Below are 14,642 nucleotides of genomic sequence, written 5' to 3'. Positions count from 1 at the left end.
CACTCCAAGCCTCTGCAATAGGTTCACTACCTACTTGTGAATCCTGCATAGAAGGAAAAATGACTAAGCGACCTTTCTCTGATAAAGGTCGAAGAGCCACTGAGTTGCTGGAACTAATACATTCTGATGTATGTGGTCCGCTCAGCCAACAGGCACGTGGAGGATACGAATACTTCGTTACCTTCACTGATGATTACTCACGATATGGGTTTGTCTATTTGCTCAAACACAAATCCGAGACCTTTAACGTATTTAAGGTCTTTAGGGCTTTAGTGGAAAAGCAAACTGGCAAAGTGATCAAAACCCTTCGATCTGATCGAGGTGGTGAGTATATGTCTGGAGAGTTCGATGACTTTCTTAAAGAAGAAGGTATCGCTTCTTAGCTTACCGCACCTGGCACACCTCAACAAAACGGAGTGTCAGAGAGAAGAAACCGAACTCTTATGGAGATGGTTAGATCGATGATGAGTTACTCATCACTCCCGCTTTCCTTTTGGGGATATGCCCTCAAAACAGCCGCTTACATTCTGAACCAAGTTCCGTCTAAAACGGTTCCTGGTACTCCTGATGAAAGATGGACTGGCCGTAAAGTAAGTTTGGGCCACATCCGAATTTGGGGTTGCCCTGCACATGTGCTAAGGCAAAAGACTAGCAAGTTGGCTAGTAGGTCAGAATTGTGCCTGTTTGTGGGATATCCAAAGGAAACTAAAGGTTTCATTTAATTTTCTATAGTCCCGAGGACGATAAGACTTTCGTTAGCACGAATGCTCGTTTCCTCGAGGAGGACTTTATGAAGGATGCGAAACCTAGAAGCAAAATTGTGCTTGAAGAAAAGTTGGGTGAGGAAGCTTCTACCTCATCTGTAAGAACTGTTCTTACCCCAACTGAAACACAACCTAACTTATCAGAATCTCGTCAAGTAGTACTTTGACGTAGTGGGAGGGCTACTCAAAAGCCTGACAGGTACATGTCTTATGGAGACTCTCTTGTAGCCGTCTCCGACATGGATGACCCTGTTTCCTATAGCCAAGCGATGGCTTGTTCTGAATCAAACCTTTGGCTTGACGCCATGAAAGTTGAAATGCACTCGATGTATGTCAACAAAGTCTGGAAACTTGTAGACCTTCCTGAAGGGATTAAACCCGTAGGGTGTAAGTGGATATACAAGAAGAAAAGGGGTCCTGATGGGAACGTCGAGACGTTCAAAGCACGACTTGTGGCGAAGGGTTATACCCAACAAGAAGGGATTGACTATGAAGAAACCTTCTCGCCAGTCGCGATGCTTAAATCCATCCGCATACTCCTATCCATAGCTGCAGCTCTCGACTATGAGATCTGGCAATTGGATGTCAAGACAGCCTTTCTGAATGGCAATCTTGACGAGCGCATTTACATGGCTCAACCAGACGGTTTCGTGGATAAAGGTCAAGAGACCAAGGTTTGTGAGTTGCTTAAATCCATTTATGGACTAAAGCAAGCATCTAGGTCATGGAATAATAGATTCGATGAAACTGTAAAGAGCTTTGGCTTTGAACAGTCAATAGATGAGCCTTGTGTTTACAAGTTAATACACGAAGGTAAAGTTGTGTTTCTGGTACTATATGTCGATGATATACTTCTCATTGGTAATGACGTGGGTAAGTTATCTGAGGTTAAGGTCTGGCTAGCAAAGCAATTCGATATGAAGGATCTAGGAGAAGCCGCGTATATTCTGGGAATCCAAATCTTTCGAGATATGAAAAACCGGACCCTGTCGCTCTCTCAAGCATCTTATATTGATAAGGTGATGGATCGCTTCTCGATGCAAGACTGTAAGAGGGGTCAAACACCCTTTAGGCATGGAGTTTCACTCTCTAAGGACCAGTCTCCCAAGACTGCACAAGAGATTGAAGACATGAGGAAGATTCCTTACGCCTCTGCCGTAGGAAGCCTCATGTATGCTATGCTTTGCACTAGACCTGATATATGTTTCGCCGTTGGCGTAGTTAGCCGTTTCCAATCCAACCCTGGACCCGAGCACTGGATTGTTGTTAAGCATGTTCTTAAGTATCTTCAAAGAACTAGGAACTTGATGCTTACATACTCAGGTACTGACCTGACTATGACGGGATATACCGACTCCGATTTTCAAGCGGATAAGGAGTCCAGGAAATCCACTTCGGGATCTGTGTTCATCCTTAATGGTGGAGTTGTTGTGTGGAGAAGTATTAAGCAATCTTGCATTGCTGACTCCACAATGGAAGCAGAATATGTGGCTGCTTGTGAAGCATCCAAAGAGGCTGTATGGCTTAGAAAGTTCCTTAAGTATTTGGAAGTTGTTCCAAACGTCGACGAGCCCATGACCCTTTATTGTGATAATAGTGGGGCTGTCGCTAACTCAAAGGAACCTAGAAGCCATAAGCGCTCTAAGCATATCGAGAGGAAATACCATTTGATTCGAGAGATCGTGCAGCGCGGAGACGTGGAAGTGAAGAAGATCTCAACGGTGGACAACCTGCCAGATCCATTCACCAAGGCCCTAGCGAACAAGGTCTTCGACCAACATCGTGAGGGATTAGGCATGAAGGACTACACACACCTTCTTTGAGTCAAGTGGGAGTTTGTTGTCAATGGTGCCCACAAGAAGAGTTGTAGTCTTTATTTTGTACATTTGATGTAATAAAGTCTCATGAAGACTCTTGCTTGTAATTGCCTAACTATTCATTAATAAAGTTGAAACGTTCATTCATTCTTTCTTTGTTTGAAGCTTTATGATAAAACCTTAGTCTTTTAGTCCATAAACAAACTTAACAACTTACGAAGAGACAAATGTAGATTTGCATGAACAAACTCTTCGTAGTTTGCTTAAAACGATATATTCACAATCTTAGGATCAAAGGACTATTGACCTGAGTATGATTGTTAGAAGAATCTATGATGTCTGGTTATGAGGCATTGAGAGTTGGGGACTCTATAGTTCTTCTAGGTATCTTCCGAAGATACTGAATTGACCAGTGCACTTCTAGAGACAATATAAGAACAAACCATTTAACCTCTTATGTCTCGAAGTCACTATGTATGAATTGCATCATGCTTACCTTAATCCTGAAATGAGACATGCCATTTCACACCTTAGTATTCTCATTTGAGAAAGTCAAAGTTCGGACTCACTATGTGATTCCGAACAAGGCCTATTGGTGAAATACTAAGTTGTGAGTCTGTCATGAGTAACTTTGTGAAGTTCTCATAGATATGGAATTCATGTACAAGATTGCTGAAATGCAATGTATGTCACCTCATGCTTTGTTCCTTGGAGTGTGAATAAATGAACTGGCCAGTGTCCAAATTGAGTCCTGACTCTTTTGGATGAAACAATGTGACTTGTTAGCTCCTCGTCAATACATTGTTTCTAACTTATTCACAAGCGACAAAGGAGTTGAGGAAATAACAGCTAGAAGGGTAAAATGGTAATTTAGTAAATCCCGACTAGCTGATGACATTCATGAAGGGTAAACATAGATAATATTCAGTGGATCCGCTCATCATAATTAGGTCAAATTCTTGAGTAGAAAATAAATTCATTTGAACCGAGAGATTTTCAGTGTCAGCTCTTTAGTTGAGTCAGCTGGCATTAAGCTAAACTTGGAAAAGGTTTGTGAACTTTTGAGTCCAAGTGTTTAGCTCAAGCTTTGTTCATTTGTGTCCATGAGGTCACTGTCACGAATCACATCGATATGGATGCACAAGGTGGGCGCCCAAGTATGGTCAAGGGAGAAGCAAACAAAAGAGGAAACAAATCCAAGGACTTACTTGATATGTCTTGGCCGTGCACCTCATGAAGGAAAAAAGGAAATTGGCTCATGAATATGTGATATTCTATAGAAGAGGAAACTACCTTATTGAAGGTGAGACCTCTCCTATAAATAGGAGCCTCATTCTTCTCATTTTTCTCATTCCACATAAGTTAGAGATTGAGAGCTTCTCTCTCTAGAACTTGTGGTTGCCGCCCCTCTCTCTCTCTCTATAGTTTATTTTCGATTTTTCTTGTTTTGGCACCTAGGTCCTCACTCGACCTAGTGTTTAGCTCTGCGACTTCGAGACTCGTTCTTAAGTCGTAGTGTTTAAAAGTGCCCACTCACTGATTCCTTCTTTTCGAGTGATTTAGTGATAGAAACTTTCGTGGTTTGCTCGAGGTGCCGAGGAAAGAAAGAGAGACGTGCTGCGAGGGGAGACAAGCGTTGCAAACTTTCCACAAGCTTCTTCAAAGTTCAAGCTTCAAGAAAGGTTAGTAAACTTCTAGCTCATATTGGTTTTTAATTACATGTACTTGCACTTGTCTAGGTTAGTAAAAACTGTTTTACTTGCAAAAGAAAATTTTTAAAATTCCGCCGCTTACCGAAGCGTTAATTATTTTCTCAAACCCTAGATCGATTCCAACACGACATGCTCGTTAAAAGCCTACTGGCAACCAATCACGCACACGACCTAAGGGAGATGTTTATGTTGTCGCACGAAAATGAACAATGATTAAATACCTCGGGCGGTTCGATCCAAGGCCGGACCAAGTGATCGCGCCCGGGCCAAAAATGGGAGCTCGTAGATCGAGCTGCACCCTCCAGACCCAGAGGTGTGTTTTGGGGGGTTTGACCGTGCCAAAGGTTGGCTCCCTACGTACCCTTTAGTCAAGATCAGGTCAGAACGTAGTTCGATTTGTGTATGGGGGCTATCTTGGGCTCAGAGGCTTTGGGAACCCAAGTCTTTAGAGTAGGACCCGGCTCGTAGCTTCGGGTGAAGACTTTAGAGGGGTCGCGTGCTCGTAGCTCGGATTTCTAGCTCAAGGGCCAAGAAGCTGGAGAGCAGTGCGTACTGCAGAAGCTCGGGTCGCAGAAGAGGAGCGCGCTCCCTCTCGTGGAGGGGGTCCTTGTTTCTGAGCCGATGGAAGAGGAGTGCGCGCTCTTGGAATGTCACAAGAGCACGAGAGAATTCTTCAGAGAAGAGAAGTATTGTTCTCGAAAATGTATAAAAATGTGTCCTTCTCCTCCCCTAGGGGGGGGTATTTATAGTATTTGAGGGGAGGCCTTGGGCCGGCCCCTAGAGGCCCACCGGGTGGCCGGGAGCGAGGCGCTCGAGGCCTCACGCCCAAGAGGGCGCAGGGCGCACGGGACATGTCGCCTGGATGGGCGCACGGCGTGCCCGGTAGTGGGCGTGCCCGGCCGAGGTGGCAAGAACGCGCGGTCGAGGTGGCAAGGACGCTCGGCCGGGGTGGCCAAGGTGGAAAGGACGCTCGGCCGAGGTGGCCGAGGTGGCAAAGACGTGTTGTCGGTCTGTCTCGAACCGACGGGGACTAGGGCGTCACTTCGACCCACGCGACCGGTGCAAGGCCTCGAGGGGCGAACCCTTGCCTCGGCATTTGGCCGGCCCAAACCAATGCCCGGGCCGAGGGTCGGCCGGCCAGTGGCCGGCCATATGCTCAGCCGGCCAATGGCCGGCCATATGCTTGACCGGCCTGTCGCCGGCCCAAAGGTCAGTCGGCCATGTCCAAGGCCGGCCCTCCTCCATGGCCGGCTCTCCATGGCCGGCTCTCCATGGCCGGCCCTCCTCCAGGGCCGGCCCTCCTCCAAGGCCGGCACCCCAAGCCCGGCCCTCCTCCAAGGCCGGCGCTCCAAGGCCGGCCCTCCTCCAAGGCCGGCGCTCCAAGGCCGGCCCTCCTCCAAGGCCGGCTCTCCAGAGCCGGCCATGGCCTCCATGGCTGAGTCAGAGCCGGCCATGGCCGGGTCAGAGCCGGCCATGGCCTCCACGGCCGAGTCAGAGCCGGCCATGGCCGGGTCAGAGCCGGCCATGGCCTCCACGGCCGAGTCAGAGCCGGCCATGGCCGGGTCAGAGCCGGCCATGGCCTCCACGGCCGAGTCAGAGCCGGCCATGGCCGGGTCAGAGCCGGCCATGGCCTCCACGGCCGAGTCAGAGCCGGCCATGGCCGGGTCAGAGCCGGCCATGGCCTCCACGGCCGAGTCAGAGCCGGCCATGGCCGGGTCAGAGCCGGCCATGGCCTCCACGGCCGGGTCAGAGCCGTCCATGGCCGGGTCAGAGGCGTCTCTCGGCCAAGGGGCTGTCCACGATGCTCCTTGGTCGCCTATAAATACCAAGGTATCTCCCTTTAACCAGGTAATCCATTCTTGAGTACTGAAACGCTGCCGAACTCGTACCTCGCTCGTTTCTCTCAAGTCTCGACCTCTAAACACTAAACCCTCTACAAACCACCTCAATCCTACTAATGTTGAGGGTCGGAGAGGTAAACAGAGGCAACCCCTCTGTTTCCCCTTTGTAGTTCACACCTTTCTGTTCGCGTTTCAGGTGCTTGGACGAGATAGAGATCATCTACAGCTAAGAGACGGCTTGGGATACCAAGCCCGACACGCTCGAGTCGAGACGAGACCACTTGGTCCGGCCTTGGGTCTAACCGTCTACGACTCCTAAATCGTTGTCCGAAAAACTGGGACAACATTTTGGCGCTAGAAGGAGGGGATCTCTCGACCTTGGCGACGCATTCCCTCTACCAGTTTTCTCCCTTTGTTCTCACGACTCTCGAGAGATGAGTCACATTCCCATTAGCCCCATGGACATGGAGGAGGGCCGGCCATGGAGAGCCGGCCATGGAGGAGGGCCGGCCTTGGACATGGCCGACTGACCTTTGGGCCGGCGACAGGCCGGTCAAGCATATGGCCGGCCATTGGCCGGCTGAGCATATGGCCGGCCACTGGCCGGCCGACCCTCGGCCCGGCCATTGGTTTGTGCCGGCCAAAGGCCGAGGCAAGGGTTCGCCCCTCGAGGCCTTGCACCGGTCGCGTGGGTCGAAGTGACGCCCTAGTCCCCGTCGGTTCGAGACGGACCGACAACATTAGCCCCCCGAGTTTCTGGTCGAGCGTAGATCGAGTGGAAACTCAAAATCCACGTTTTCATATGGATTGGGCTTGTGTCATGAGGAATGGCCTTCGCGAGTCGCGAGGGACGACTTTTTGGCGCTAGAAGGAGGGGATCTCTCGACCTTGGCGACGCAGTCCCTCTACCAGTTTTCTCCCTTTGTTCTCACGACTCTCGAGAGATGAGTCACATTCCCACTACCTCCGCGGGTACCCGAGCGACGAGCTCGAGGTATGATCTCCGACTCCTCGCGCACCGTCTTGAAGGGCAACCTCGCGATAGCGAGAGCCAGCCCCAAGACCCGGTGAACGACCCCGAGGCCGAGCTCCAAGAGGACACGGCCCGGCGGCTCGCGGAGCTCCTTGACCGTCCCGGCGTTGACAGCTCCCTCATCGCCGGTCTCCTCGGCTACGACGTCGAGGATCGATCTGCTCAAGATTACTCCGACCCCGAATACGTGGAGGAGTTTAGGACCGACGAGGCCACCCCTAGCCTCGCTCAAGCACGACCCGAGAGGGCCAACGGTGGGTTGGCCGATCCTTTGTACCCGGCGCGACAACCGGCACGGTCACTGTCCCGGGGACTCGCCCCTTCGGTTTCAAGAGGTGGCCGGACACGGCCCCTCGCCGAGGAGAGAGCGACTCTGGTCGACGATGGAGCCGATAGCCGAAGCGCTCGCCGGACGACCCGACCAAGGGCGACCTCGCCTCGTCGCGCGCCAAGCGTGGACCTTAGAGAACGCTTGACGGCGCAGAGAAACTCCCGAGGGGAGGATCTCCGCCAAAGGCTAAATTCTCGAAGGGACGCGCTCCCCGCCGCAACTCTTGGCCGACCTCAGGCCAATGTCATGGACCAGGCATCCAACGAGCGCCGACTGGTGACTCCCGTGGCCCCGACGGTCGGCCCTGCTAACGGGCTTGACGTGGTCACGATGATTCAGAGCCTCCAGAATCAAATCATCGAGATGAGGGAGTCAGGGAGGCAAAGGCCGTACGGAGGGATCGAGGAATCGTACTCTCCCTTCACCGCACAAGTCCTCGCGCAGCCATCCGTGGGAAACTTTAAGTTACCGTCCATTGCCCCCTATGATGGACGTACGGACCCCCACTTCCATGTCCAACACTATGAGACGTGGATGACGATGCAAGGGCAGACGGACGCCACCCTCTGCCAAGCCTTCAGCCTGACCCTCACAGGGTCGGGCTTTGACTGGTTCCGAAGTTTGAGGCCTGGAAGCATCCCGTCCTTCCGGGTCTTGCGAGAGGCTTTCCTCGCTCGCTTTGCCACGCTTGTGGCACAAAAGAAATCGAAGACCCACCTCCTCTCCATTCGACAGGGGAGAGATGAGACATTGAGACAATACCTCGCTCGCTTCACCGAGGAGTCTCACAAAGTCGAGGGCTTCGACGACAAGGACGCCATCACAGCGATCACCGAGGGAGTTCGCACGAGCGACTTCCTCAAGTCCATTGTCGGGCAAGTCCCGCGAGACATGGCAGAGCTGATGACGAGAGCCCGCACACATATGGGAATCGAGGATTATCTCGATGGCCGCGATGGCCGAAAGTCAGGAGAACAAGGTAGTCGCCACCGCGACGAACAAGACGAAGATCGTCCCGACCCTCAGAGGAAGAGGAGCAGGGGAGGCCGGGCCCCTAACGGTCCCCTCTCCGATTCAAGATCGTCGCGCGTTGATAGCTTCCGAGCATTATCAGCGTACACCCCACTGAACACTCCGCAAGAGCGGATCCTAGCTCTGCACCGCGACAAGCTAGGAAGTCCGGCTCCCCTTGCGAAGGATCCCGCGAAGAGGGATCGGAACAAGTTCTGTGAGTACCACCAGGATCACGGGCACCTGACGTCCGAGTGCTATCATCTTAGGCGTCAGATCGAGGCCCTGATTCAGGACGGGAAATTAAAAGAGTATGTCCTGAGAACGGTCGGGGCGGCCACGGTGCACGAAGGCCGTCCACGGCAGGGAAGGAAGGGTCCGGCGACGGTGACTGTCATGGACCAGACAGCGATTGAAGAACCGGAGAGCTCACAGCTGCATGTCGTGGGCTAAGCCCGTCCCCTTCTCTCATTATGTCATTTTATTTCCGGTTTTAAGACAATCTCGGATTTCAATAAGGCCAATGGCCCAGGGATGTAATTTTTGACTATTTGTGCATGATAATTGTATCACATTTCACCTCGAAGTCTTTATCTTGCTGCATTATAATTTCTAGTCTCCTCTACGAGTACACGAGAAACTCGGGGGGCTAATGGGAAACAATGCTCAACAAAGAACAATGCTCGACGAAACTAGAGTTCGCTCGCTCAAAAAAAAAAAAAAAAAAAACAACTCAACAACAAAGACGTGCAAATCGATTATGCCTTCGTTGGCAAATCGAGAACATAAGACGCGCACAATACAAATAAGACGTGCAAATCGATTATGCCTTCGTTGGCAAATCGAGAACATAAGACGCGCACAACACGACAAAGACGTGCAAATCGATTATGCCTTCGTTGGCAAATCGAGAACATAAGACGCGCACAACACGACAAAGACGTGCAAATCGATTATGCCTTCGTTGGCAAATCGAGAACATAAGACGCGCACAACACGACAAAGACGTGCTAATCGATTATGCCTTCGTTGGCAAATCGAGAACATAAGACGCGCACAATACAAATAAGACGTGCAAATCGATTATGCCTTCGTTGGCAAATCGAGAACATAAGACGCGCACAACACGACAAAGACGTGCAAATCGATTATGCCTTCGTTGGCAAATCGAGAACATAAGACGCGCACAACACGACAAAGACGTGCAAATCGATTATGCCTTCGTTGGCAAATCGAGAACATAAGACGCGCACAACACGACAAAGACGTGCTAATCGATTATGCCTTCGTTGGCAAATCGAGAACATAAGACGCGCACAACACAATGAAGAGGTGCAAACCGATTATGCCTTCGTTGGCAAATCGAGAAAATAAGACGCGCACAACACAATAAACCGTGCTAATCGATCACGCCCTCATTGGCAGATCGAGAAAATGAGCCACGCACGATCAACCCGAAACAAAAAGTCGTCCCTCGCGACGCACGAAGGCCATTCCTCATGACACAAGCCTAATCCATATGAAAGCGTGGATTTTGAGTTTCCACTCGATCTACGCTCGACCAGAAACTCGGGGGGCTAATGTTGTCGGTCCGTCTCGAACCGACGGGGACTAGGGAGTCACTTCGACCCACGCGACCGGTGCAAGGCCTCGAGGGGCGAACCCTTGCCTCGGCCTTTGGCCGGCCCAAACCAATGGCCGGGCCGAGGGTCGGCCGGCCAGTGGCCGGCCATATGCTCAGCCGGCCAATGGCCGGCCATATGCTTGACCGGCCTGTCGCCGGCCCAAAGGTCAGTCGGTCATGTCCAAGGCCGGCCCTCCTCCATGGCCGGCTCTCCGTGGCCGGCTCTCCATGGCCGGCTCTCCATGGCCGGCCCTCCTCCAGGGCCGGCCCTCCTCCAAGGCCGGCACCCCAAGGCCGGCCCTCCTCCAAGTCCGGCGCTCCAAGGCCGGCCCTCCTCCAAGGCCGGCGCTCCAAGGCCGGCCCTCCTCCTAGGCCGGCTCTCCAGAGCCGGCCATGGCCTCCATGGCTGAGTCAGAGACGGCCATGGCCGGGTCAGAGCCGGCCATGGCCTCCACGGCCGAGTCAGAGCCGGCCATGGCCGGGTCAGAGCCGGCCATGGCCTCCACGGCCGAGTCAGAGCCGGCCATGGCCGGGTCAGAGCCGGCCATGGCCTCCACGGCCGAGTCAGAGCCGGCCATGGCCGGGTCAGAGCCGGCCATGGCCGGGTCAGAGCCGGCCATGGCCTGCACGGCCGAGTCAGAGCCGGCCATGGCCGGGTCAGAGCCGGCCATGGCCTCCACGGCCGGGTCAGAGCCGTCCATGGCCGGGTCAGAGGCGTCTCTCGGCCAAGGGGCTGTCCACGATGCTCCTTGGTCGCCTATAAATACCAAGGTATCTCCCTTTAACCAGGTAATCCATTCTTGAGTACTGAAACGCTGCCGAACTCGTACCTCGCTCGTTTCTCTCAAGTCTCGACCTCTAAACACTAAACCCTCTACAAACCACCTCAATCCTACTAATGTTGAGCGTCGGAGAGGTAAACAGAGGCAACCCCTCTGTTTCCCCTTTGTAGTTCACACCTTTCTGTTCGCGTTTCAGGTGCTTGGACGAGATAGAGATCATCTACAGCTAAGGGACGGCTTGGGATACCAAGCCCGACACGCTCGAGTCTAGACGAGACCACTTGGTCCGGCCTTGGGTCTAACCGTCTACGACTCCTAAATCGTTGTCCGAAAAACTGCGACAACAAGACGCTCGGCCGGGGTGGCCGAGGTGGAAAGGACGCTCGGTCGAGGTGGCCGAGGTGGCAAAGACGCTCGGTCGAGCTGGCGAAGATGCTCGGCCGAGGCGGCCGAGCGGGCGAAGGCGCTCGACCGAGGTGGCCGAGGTGGCAGGGACACCCGGCTGAGGCAGCAGGGGCGAAGGCGCTCGACCGAGGTGGCCGGGATGCGCGGGAGTGTGCGCGCGGGCCGGGAGGTCGGGGCGCAGGAGTGCACGCGCGGGCCGGGAGGCCGGGTGCAGGGTGCGCGCGAACCAGGCGCGATAGGGCGCGCTGAGGCCCATTGGGCCGGGGGCCTCAGGGCCGGGGGCGCAGGTGCTCGCGCGCCGGTCGTGCCGTGCCATGGGTGCGTCGGGGCGCTCGGGCCTGGTGGGCCGGGGCCCGTTGGGCTTCCGGCCGGCAAAGTCCGGCCGGCCTTGAATCGTTTTTGAATTTTCGGTGTCCCGAAAACGACCGGTAACATTAGCCCCCCAAGTTTATGGCTTACGGGACGTAAGTCGTGAACTTTAGAAAAGAAAAGGCCGTTGAGGTTATTTCACCTTCGATCACATGTGATCGTCCACACGCATATCTTTTGTGGCCGGACCCCTGGGGGCCGGACCGGGCCGGTCGGGCAGCAAGACCCGCGCGCGGCCTGGCGCTGGGGGACTGGCGCGTGCGCGAGGCCGGCCCGCGGGCCGGTCCTTGTGTCGCGTGCGCAGGGGGAAGGAGCAGGGTTTGCTCCTTCCTTTCTATAAATAGGAGAGTCCCCGCTCTCTCTGTTCACACTGGCGGCCTGCGGGTAATCGGAAAATTCCTTTGAATTTGAAATTTCCCTCGGGCAGTTGACTTTTTTCCTTTTTCTTGATGGGGAGTGAGCTTGTTTCCCATGTTGATTATCCCGAGGTTGACCCTACCTGCCCTCTCCCAAATTCTGGGGGGGCGGCCAAGGGTCCCTTTGAGGAACTCGACGGGATTCCCATCTTTGTCGAGGAAGACTCTGGCGCGGCCGACCAATGGCTCGCGGAGCTAGACCAGAAGGCTCTATTGCGGAAGCTTATGTTGTAGAAGAAGCTCTAACGTTCGTTGCAAGGTATCTTGAAGATAAAAAAAAGTGTAGATGAAGTTCAAGTGCGAGAGCTCTCTGTTTTTCGATCCGAGATGTGTGTGCCTTATGGGATGATGAAACCGATAGTATTAGACGATGAACAGAAAGAGAACGCGGGGTGGTACATCTATACCAACTGTCCTGAAGTGGATCCATATTTGACGTAAGTTATCATTGGGAATGTGTTTCAATTCATTCTTTTTATATATTGCTATTGAAGTAATGTTTTTAATAACAGCGAGCATTTGGATCTCTTGAGCGAATCTGGAGTTCGCGATATTGAAGCGGAGCATAGAAAGAGGTTCAAAATTTGGTTTGAGAAGAAGGTAATAACACAATATCAATGCAATTTTTTGATAAACGCACAAGTGCTAATCAATGCTTTCTTTCGTAATCAGATTTTTGATATGAAAGCTAGTGGTTCTGACGTGTCTGACGAGCTCTATTCGCTTTCTATTGGCTCCCTTCAAGTCGCCTATCAATATCCGAGCTGCTTTGTAAATGGCGTGAAGTTCATCACTCGTCGTCGCGATAATCAACGAGTCACTCAAAATAGCGGTGTATGTGTACTTGTGGATGATTTCACTTACTATGGTCGAATGGAAGACGTCATCGTCGTGAACTATAGGCATAACTGTATTGTTGTATTGTTCAAATGCATTTGGTACGGTGACAAGTATCATGCAAACCGACTAGTGCACACCGATAAGACTACTGGAGAAACGATTGCTTATACTGCGAAACAGTGGTTTAAAGAGGAGCCGTACGTACTCGCGACTCAAGTCAAACAAGTTTTTTACATCGAAGATCTTGTTAAAGGCGGCGACTGGGAAATCGTCCAGGAATGCAATCATCGAGGGATTTGGGACGTTCCTAAAGTTGACCCCTCCAACTCAGCCTCGATCCCATTGACTATAGAGTTGTCAAACATCGAGCGTTTGAATCATCGACACGAAATCGATGAAGCTGAGTTAGTGACTGTCGTTGACGATGATGAAAATGAGGGACATGTCGTTTTTGAGGGAGAAGATGTTGATGTCGATATAGAAGATGATATTAACATTATAGGCATAGATGATGATGAATGATTAATATCTTTTTTGTATGTTTATTTACTATATAATGTAACCACGGTTTTCCTCCGCCATACGTGAGGTTTGTTAATAATAAAATCCGTGGTGCCGTCCACGTTTTTTTTAAACAGAAAACTAATATTTATTTACTACTATTGTTCACATCTTAGAGGATGTCAGATGCAGGTGGAGATGAGTCTCCGCTACACCGTTCAGGGGCAGGTGGAGATGAGTCTCCGCTAGAGACACCGGGTTCCCAAGGTCCTAAGAAAACAAGGGGACCAACAACCGGCTCTACTTCGGCAAAAGCAGCGCTTGGGGTACCCGATGCGAAAGTTGTTAGGTATGACCCAATCAACCAAACTTTCTACCAGGACGTAAGAAAAAAAATAAAAAAGGTAGGAGTATTCAACAACCGCGTCGGCGCTTTGGTGAAAGTCCATATCCCGATCACACTTCGTGATTGGAACGAAGTGATGCCCCAGATGTTTGGCAATATTCTGAGCGCACTTCATTCCGAGTACACTTTCGTGTACAAGGATGATGAGACCGAGGAGCTGCTTCCGGCGGATTGCTATCGTCATCAGATTGACCAGACTATCATTCGCGATGCAAAGCGTATGAGGCGCAACCAAAAGTCTAGATTATCAGGGACTTTCTTAGGAAAATGTTGTGGGCAAATGAATGTCGCCAAGAAAGAAATCCCAAAAGGATATCAAAAAGACGATTGGGAGAAGGTGATTTAGGAGTTCGCAACTGACGATTGGAAGGTAATGTATAATTCAAAAAAATTATGTTATCTTCTATGAAATCGAATTATAACGCAATTTAATATGTGCAGAAAAAGTCTACTCGCAACAGAGACAATTCAAAGAACAAGAAAACGAAGTCCACACAAGGGTCGATTTCTTTTTTGGCTCATCGACATTTGAACGTAAGTTTATTCTAAATTTGTAATATTTTTTTTTGCAATAAATACATTACTCATATTTTCATAAGAACTGCAGAGTAGGGAAGATGGGACTTTGGCCTCGGCGTTAAACACGTGGGAGAAAAAACATCAAGATGATCAAGGCAATTGGACGACAGCTTGGGCGCAACAAGCATTTGTAAGTTACTTGTGTTAATTACTTAATAATCAAGTTTCGATAGTCTTAATAATTTTTTTAACATATGTTTGAAGGCGCGAA

Source organism: Urtica dioica, chromosome 9 (assembly GCF_054948205.1).
Source record: "Urtica dioica subsp. dioica isolate 48M chromosome 9, U.dioica_male_clone48M_v1_H2, whole genome shotgun sequence".
In the NCBI taxonomy this organism is placed as follows: domain Eukaryota; kingdom Viridiplantae; phylum Streptophyta; class Magnoliopsida; order Rosales; family Urticaceae; genus Urtica; species Urtica dioica.
Note: the sequence above shows the minus strand (reverse complement) of the source record.